Consider the following 9,576-nt stretch of genomic DNA (forward strand, 5'->3'; position numbering starts at 1 on the left):
GGTTTTAGGTAGGAGGACAGTTTCTTTGGGACATGGCAGAAATGCAGGTCAGCCCTCACTGCTCTGGATTTCACCGCTTAAGATTCAAATTCTAGAGGCAAACCCTGATTGGCCCACTTTGGGTCTCATTCCTGCTCCTCTTGATCTCATTGGCAGATGAAGGTGGGGTCATCTTATTTGAGGGTTTCACCAGCAATGCTGTTTTCAAAAGAAGGTGACAGAAACAACAGGTGTCACTTACAAACTCCAGGAAACAAAAATAAAAGGTATTCCATTGCAACCTATCGATTAAAAATCAAATCTTTGTTCGAGGCTATCAGAACATGATCAAAGAAAGTCACATTGTCCTCAAACTGCACAGAATTTGACTGCTTTTTGACGTTAATATGTTATGCCAAAACATGATCTTTCTTTTCTTCTTGAAATGGGCATTCTTTCTGCCCACCAGGACTATGGGAGTTTTCTTTTGCTATAACTTCCTTTCCTCATTGCCCCTCCTTGGCTTCTTGTCATCTGTCCTCTCCTTAAATGTCCACATTCTCCCACTTTCCTTCCTTAGCCCTGTTCTCTTTTCATTGGACTTTTCTCAAATGAGTCATATCTTTCATATCTCTGCTTTGGTCCTTTATGTGCACAAATACCAACATGTGTAGCAACTAAAGGGGTGCTTAGTGAGAAATTTATAGCTGTAAATGCCTATACCAAAAAAGAAGGATCTCAGTAAGTAACCTAACTTTTCACTTTAAGACACTGGAAAAGAAGATGAAACTAAACCCAAAGCAAGGAGAAGGAAATAAATGATAAAGACTAGAGCAAAAATAAATGAAATAGAAAATAGAAAAATAATAGAGAAAATCAGTGAACTGAAAAATTGGTCCTTTAAAATGGTCAACAAAATTGACAATCCTTTAGTTAAACTAGCCAAGGAAAAAAGAGAGAAGACTCAGCTTCTTAAAATCAGGGATGAAAGAAGGAACGTAACTACTGACATTAAAAAATCAAAAGGATTATAAGAAAATGCCATAAATAATCCTATGCCAACAAATTATGTAACATAGATGGCATGGATGAATTCTTGGAAAGGCACAAACTATTTTTTTAATGTTAATTTATTTTTGAGAGAGAGAGACAGAGTGCAAGCGGGAGAGGGACACAGAGAGAGGGAGACACAGAATCCAAAGCAGGCTCCAGGCTCTGAGCTGTCAGCACAGAGCCCAATGCGGGGCTCAAACTCACAGACTGCGAGATTGTGACCTGAACTGAAGTCAGATGCTTAACCGACTGAGCCACCCAGGAGCCCCAGAAAGACACAAACTATTAAAACAGATGCAAGAATAAATAGAAAACCTGAATTGACATATAACAAGTAAAGAGACTGAATCAGTAATCGAAAAAACTTACTATAAAGAAAAGCCCAGGACTGAATGGCTTCACAGATACATTCTATCAGATGTTTAAAGAAGAATTAATATCAGTCCTTTACAAATTCTTCCAAAAAATAGAAGTAGGGAGAACACTTCCCAACTCATTTTATGAGGCCAGTGTTATCCACATACCCAAAGCAGACAAAGACATTGTAAGAGAAGAAAACGACTGCCCAATATCCCTTATGGATACGCACGTAAAATTCCTCAACAAAACTCGTAAACTCAATGCAACAACATATAAAAGGCATTATATACCATGACTAAATGGGATTTGCCCCAGGAATGCAAGGTTGGTTTAACATATAAAAATCAATGAATATAGGATATTAATAAAGGACAAAACCCACAAGAATACCTTAATAGTCATAAAAAAGCATTTGACAAAATTCAACAGCCTTTCATGACAAAACACTCAATAAACTAAGAGTAGAAGAAAACATCTTCAATTTGTTAAAGGGAATCTATGAAAACTCCACAGCTACGTCGTACTTGGTAAAAGACTGAATGCTTTCCCCCTAAGAGCAGAAACAAGACAAAGATGTCGCCTCTCTCCACTTCTATTTAACATTGTACTAGAAGCTCTAGCTAAGGCAATTAGGTGAGATTAAGAAATAAAAGACATCCAGTTTAGAAAGGAAGAGGCAAAAAAAACTTAATATGCAGGTGATATGATCTTTATATAGAAAATCCTATGAGATTCACTAAAAAGCTAATAGAACTAACACATTCAGCAAATTGCAAGACACAAGATTAATATACAAATCAATTTTACTTCGTATACTAGCAACGAACAATCTGAAAATAAGATTAAGAAAACATTTTCATTTTTAATGGCATCAAAAATAAAATACTTAAAATAAGTTTAACAAAATAAATGTCAAGTTTGCATACTGAAGACTACACAATATTAAAAATATTTAAAAGATAGGAAGACATCCATGCACGTGGATTGGAAGACTGAGTACTGTTAAGATGACAATATTCCCCAAATTAATCTCCAGATTCAACACAATCCTTGTAAAAATTCCAACCAACTTTTTGCAGTAACTGACAAACTGATCATGAGATATATATGAAAATGGAAAAGACTCAGAATAACCAAAGTAATTTTTAAAGTTTATTTATTTTTTTGAGAGGGAGGGAGAGAGAGAGAAGGAGAGAGAGAGAGAGAGAGAGAGGGAACGCGTGAGTAAAGGAGGCTCAGAGAGAGAGGGAGAGAGAGAGAATTCCAAGCAGGCACCACACTGTCAGCAGTAGTCTGACGCGGGGCTCAAACTCACATTCTGTGAGATCATGACCTGAGCCTAAACCAAGAGTCAGACGCTTAACCAACTGAGCCACCCAGCCTCCCCCAAAGTAATTTTTAAAAATAGGACTAAAGTTGGACAATTCACACTTCTTGATTTCGAAGTTACAGTAATCAAGTCAGTGTATTGCCAACATAAGGATAGACATATAGATCAATAGAATGGAATTGAGAGTCCAGAAGCAAATTTGTACATTTATGGTCAATCCATGTTTTGGCAAGTATGCCCAGACAATTTAATGGGGGAAAATATTATTTTCAACAAATGGTGCTAGGACAACTGGATATTCACATGCAAAAGAATGAATTTGGATGCATATCTTATGCCATACACACAATTTAACTCAGATTAGATAAAAAAACCTAAATGTAAATGATAAAATTATGAAACTCTCAGAAGAAAACATAGTCATAAATCTTAATGACTTTGAATTAGTCAACAGTTTCTTAGATATTATACCAAGGACCAAGAAACAAAAGAAAAAATAGATAAATTATACTTCAAAATTAAAAACTTTTGTGTTTCAAAGGACACTGTCAAAAAGTAAAAAGATAGCCTTCAGAATGCAAGAACATATTTGCAAATCATATGTCTGATAGGAGTCCAGATATATAAAGAACTTTTATGACACAAGAACAAAAAGACAAATAGTTCAATTAAAAAATAGCAAAACATTTGAGAAGACATTTCTCCAAAGAAGCACATGAAAAGATGACAAACATCATTAGCCATTAGGGCGATGTGAATTGAAACCACAATGAGATACCACTTGTTGTGAGTTGAATCGTGTCCCCCCAAAAGATACGTTGAAGTCCTAACTCTGGTACCTGGGAAAATAACTTTGTTTGGAAACAGTCTTTGCAGATGTAGTCAAGTCAAGATGAGGCCATACTGGATTAGGGTGGGTCCTAATCTAATATGACTGGAGAAGAGACACAGAGATACGGTGGAGAATTTCATGTGATGACAGAGTCAGAGATTGAAAGGATGTCTCTACGAGCTAAGTAATGTTAAGGATTTCCGGCAACACAAGAAACTAAGAGAAAAGTATGCAATAGCTTTCCCTTAAACTTTGAGAGAAAACATGACCTTGCTGACATTTTGATTTCAGACTTCTAGTCTCCAGAACTGTGAAAGAATAAATACATGTTGTTCTAAATCACTCACACTGTGGTAATTTGTTGCTGCAGCCCTAGAAAGCTAATATACCAGTTCACTCCCACTAGAATGGCTATAATAAAGATAGACAATAACAAATGTGGAGTTGTGAAGAAATTAGAACCCTCTTATGTTGCCAGTGGAAATGTAAAATGGTGCAACCACTGTAGAATACGGTTAGACAATTCTTCAAAAAGTAACCATATAGAGTTACAGTATGACCCAGTGATTCCACTTCTAAGTATGTATCTAAGAGAAATGAAAACATATGTCCACACAAAAACTTGTATATGAATGTTTGTAGCAGTATCCTTAATAATAGCCCCAAACTGGAAACAATCCAAATGTCCACCTGCTGTTGAGTGGATAAACAAAAGGAGATATATCCACATGCTGGAATATTATTTGGCAATGAAAAGGAATCAAGTACTAAGCCATGCTGCAAGATAGATGGAACTTGAAAACACTATGCCAAATGGAGGAATCACAATGGGCCATATACTCTCTGATTCCTTAAATGAAATGTCTAGAACAGGCCAGTCTGTGGAGGCAGAAAGGAGATTAATGGTTGCTTAGGGCTGGGGGTAGGGAATAAGGAGTGACCGCTAAGGGGTATGGTATTTCATTGGAGACTGATGAAATGTCCTAAAATTAGATAACGATGATGTACAACTTTGATGTACAGCACAAAGTTGTACAACTTTGTGACTACCTTAAAAACCACTGAGGTGTACCCTTTAAATGGGTGAACTCTATGATATGTGAATTATATGCTAATAAAGCTACTAAAAAAGATTCTGTTCTGTGGGTGCTTTTCATTTTAGCTATGCTGGACTCCCTTGCCGTTTCCCACCTCTGAGGTCTCATACATGCTGTGCCTGAATGTTCTTTCCAATTTTAACTACTGGTAAATCTCTCTTTTTTTTTTTTTTCCCCAAAACCCAGCTTGGGGGTGGCTGGGTGGCTCAGTCAGTTAAGCGTCTGACTTCGGATCAGGTCATGATCTCGCAGCTTGTGAGTTTGAGCCCCCCATCAGGCTCTGTGCTGACAGCTCAGAGCCTGGAGCCTGCTTCCGATTCTGTGTCGCCCTCTCTCTCTGCCCCTCCCCCGTTCATGCTCTGTCTCTGTCTCAAAAATAAATAAACGTTAAAAAAAATTTAAAAAATAAATAAACATCAAAAAAATTAAAAACAAAACAAAACAAAACAACAAACCCTAGCGTGTGCATCACCTCTTCTGTGAAGTTTTGTCTTCCCAGAAAAGTAAGCACTTACCTGTGTTGCCTCATTTTGCTTGTAACTGATAGACGATTGACATATAACATTCTATTAGTTTCAGGTGTACAGCATAGTGATTCAGTATTCGTATATGCTGTAAAATGATCACCGCAAAGTCTAGTTAACATCCATCACCACCTACGGTTACACATTTTTTTTCTTATGATGAGAAGTTTTAAGATCTCTCTTAATAGTCTAAGTGCAATAAGTCAGTCAGAGAAAGACACATACCATGTGATTTCACTCCTATATGGAATTCAAGAAACAAAACAAATGAGCAAAGGGAAAAAAAGAGAGAGAGAGAGGCAATCCAAGAAACTGACTCTTTACAGAGAACACTCTGATGGTTACTAGAGGGGAGGTGGGTAGGGGGAAGGGTGAAATAGGTGACGGGGATTAAGGAGTGCACTTGTGATGAGCACCGGGTGTTTTACGGAAGTGTTGAATCAGTACATTGTACACCTGAAACTAATAATACATTGTTAACTAACTGGAATTTAAATAAAAACTTAAAGAAAAAAAAGATCTACTCTCTTAGTAACTTTCAAATACACAATACAATGTTATTAACTGTAGTCACCATGCTGTATATTACATCCCCAGGATGTATATATAATACATGTTATACAATTTTATAAAATAACTGGAAAGTTTGTATCTTTTGACTACCTTCACCCATTTTGCCTGCCTCCCTACTCTCTGCATCTGGCAACCACCAATCTGTTCTCTGTATCGATGAGTTTGTTTGTTTTAGATTCCCCATGGAAGTGGGATCATACCGTATTTGTCTGACTCATTTTGCCTAGTGCAGTGCCCTCACGGTGTTGCCTCTTGATTCGGCACTTGTGGGAACAATTGCATGTTTCTCACTGTATTGCCACTCTGTTTTCTTTTTGCTTCTATTTCCCCTGTAGGTTTTGTTTCTCTGAGAATGAGAAACATGGGTATCTGACCACATTGCATCTATCCTCAGTGCTTATCACTGTTCCGCGCACATAGCAGGCACTCAATGCTTGAGAAATCCAATTGAATAATTTGAAAGCATATGGAACAAAGGTCAGGAATAAATAGTAAAGAACGGATCACATAAGGTTGTGGTCATGAACAACATCTCCTAATTAGACTGCTAAGAATGTGGTGATATATTCTTTTATTAGTCTAGCTATACTTCCAAAAGCCAGCTAGCTTTTACCTTTTAATTCCTTTTTTTCTCTTCCTCTCCCCACTCCTCTCTCTTTTTTTCATGGCTCAACATATGCACGTTTTTTTTTTTTCCTTTTCAAAAATTTTAAGCTTTCCACTTTGAAATAATTTCAGCCTTACAAAAAAGATGGCAAAAATCATTCAAAAGATTCTCATATGCTCTCCACCTAGGTTCCCAACTATTAACATCTTACAAAACCACAGCACAATGATCAAAATTGAGAAATTAATGTTTATACAATAGTATCAACTAACCTACCAACCTTATTCAAATTTTGCCAATTGTCCTGTTAAGGTTATTTTTCTGGTCCAGCATCCAATATAGAATCAGAGTCATGCTTTCTTAAGTTCCTCTACTCTGGGACAGTGTCTCAGTCTTTCATGACGTTGATACTTTAAAAAAAAAAATTTTTTTTAACGTTTATTTATTTTTGAGACAGAGAGAGACAGAGCATGAATGGGGGAGGGGCAGAGAGAGAGAGGGAGACACAGAATCCGAAGCAGGCTCCAGGCTCTGAGCCGTCAGCACAGAGCCTGACGCGGGGCTCGAACTCGCGGACCGCGAGCTTGTGACCTGAGTTGAAGTCGGACGCTTAACCGACTGAGCCACCCAGGCGCCCCTGATGTTGATACTTTTATGGAGTACACGGCAGTAATTTTGAAGACTGTCCCTTAATTTAACAAACGCATAGCAGGCACTGTGCTATGTCTCTGGAATACTTTAGTGCAGGTTCAGTGTTTGCCCCCAGGAAGCTGGTCTTTTAGGGAAGCGGGGTAGAGATGTGCAAATTAGCAGGTAATTACAATGCAGTGTAATAAATGCAACAATGGAGGTAGACACTGAGAATGGAGAAGATGTTAGAAGAGGCAACTGACCATATTTTGGAGGACCTGGAAACACTTCTTGCAAAAGATGACATCTAAAAAAATTATTTTTATTTATTATTTATTTAAACATTTTTAACGTTTATTATTTATTTTTGAGACAGAGAGAAAGAGAGAGTGAGCAGGGGAGGGGCTGAGAGAGAGGGAGACACAGAATCCTAAGTAGGCTCCAGGATCTGAGCTCTCAACACAGAGCTTGATGCGGGCCTTGAACTCACAAACTGTGAGATCAGGACCTGAGCTGAAGTTGGACGCTTAGCCAACTGAGCCACCCAGATGCCGTAACAAAAGATGACATCTAAACCAAGTGAGCAAGGCAGAAGTTGGGGGCCTGAGAGAAAGGAGTGTTACAGACAAAATTTACTCCATCAAGTATAGCAGAATACTGAAGTCATTTTAAGGAATAACCTAAATACTCCTTGTAAAAATCTTTATAATCAGGACCACATTTGAACATGTTGGAGAAATCTGCTTTGACCTTTTCTGTCTTGTCAGAATTCATTTAAAAACCCTTGACATGCTGACATTCATCTTTGTACTTTGGCAATTTCAGAAGTTCCAATGATAAAATTAAATTTAAGAAGCACAATGAATGGGAAGCTAAAGAAGAAAGAAAGATTTTTTTTTATTGAGGTGAATTAATACAAGTAAATTCTGAAGTACATGAACCTCTGAAGAGAATGATTAAATGTGGTATAAAATGAAATTAATTTATCCGAGAGACTCTGGCCTTGGTCACTGCCAAGAAGCAATCACATAAATGTCATCATAAAGTTAGACAAAATCATGCAATTGTGTAACCTTTTTGTATCTTGTAATCCCCAACAGGAACAGTCTCCATTTAAACACAAAGGTTATAATAGATTCCGTAAGAGACAGTTGGACAGACTCATTTAAAGCTGGGCATCCGCAGATTGACTTGTGAACCGGCGTCTATCATCACTCAGGTTCAAGTGTTTTGGGTTAGGAAACTTTGCATAAGATTCTTGCTTGTGAGTTAGGAACAAATTATTTAAGGATGGGGCTATAGGAAGACTCTATACCTAGAGTGCACCTCCTTTCTTCCTCATCTTTCTCCTCCTTCATTTTCTTTTTGGTTCTCAACTCTACTATTATTTAAGAGAATGCAAATTAACACCACATTGAGAGATCTTTGTACAACCTTTAGATTGGCAATCGTTAAAATGCTAGACAATGCCACATGGTGGAAACTACGTGGAGAAATGGAAACTGTCCTTTGCTATGGTAGGGATTAAAAGGTTTCTCTCCACTTTGGAGACCAATTGGGGAATAAGACGTCTGAAAATCTGCACATCTCCCAGAGGTGAAAACTCGCAAGACTCTTGCCTTCCTAGCCTTCTGTAAAGATGGATGCAGGTGTTTAACCTGGTCTGCCAAACAGATGCATCAGCTCCCAACTTTGAAGATGATGTTAAAAAGTAGGGACCGGGGCGCCTGGGTGGCGCAGTCGGTTAAGCGTCCGGCTTCAGCCAGGTCACGATCTCGCGGTCCGTGAGTTCGAGCCCCGCGTCAGGCTCTGGGCTGATGGCTCGGAGCCTGGAGCCTGTTTCCGATTCTGTGTCTCCCTCTCTCTCTGCCCCTCCCCCGTTCATGCTCTGTCTCTCTCTGTCCCAAAAATAAATAAAAACATTGAAAAAAAAATTAAAAAAAAAAAAAAAAGTAGGGACCAAGTGGAACCTCTGTAATCAAGGTGACAGCAAGACGGTACTATGTACATTTTTGGAGACAGCAACGACTACAGATCAAGAAACACCATCAACATCCAGCGTCTCATTTTGGAAATAAAACGGGGCAGTACCTGGTCTTTAAGCAGAGCACCATTGTCCTCATTAGGTCAGTTCCAGGGTGTGATCTTTGATAGTTTATTTTCAAGTTGGTTCTTAAGCTCTTCATGAAATTCTGCAAGCTATCTAACATCCTGTAAACAATATTTTCCTTGTGTAAATGACCCATGATGGCTTTCTGTTGCTTATAACTAAGAGTCTTGACTCATGTGGAAAGCACTTTGGCAAAATCTATTAAAACAGAGGATATGCATACCTTACAACTCAGCAATCCCTCTGCTGCATGTATACTTCAGAGCAGCATTGTCCATTAGAAATTTCTATGATGATGGTTATGCCATCCACTATGCTAGCCGCTAGCTACATGTGGCTATTGACCAGTTGAAATGCAGCAAGTGTGACTGAGAAGTTAAAAATTTAATTTTATTTGATTAATTAATTTTGATTAACTTAAATGTAAGTCACCACATGAGGCTAGTGGCCACTTTGATAGACAACACAACCCTAGCAAAAG

This window comes from Puma concolor, chromosome C1, assembly GCF_028749965.1.
Source record: "Puma concolor isolate L17-30 chromosome C1, mPumCon1.1.hap2, whole genome shotgun sequence".
NCBI lineage: Eukaryota > Metazoa > Chordata > Mammalia > Carnivora > Felidae > Puma > Puma concolor.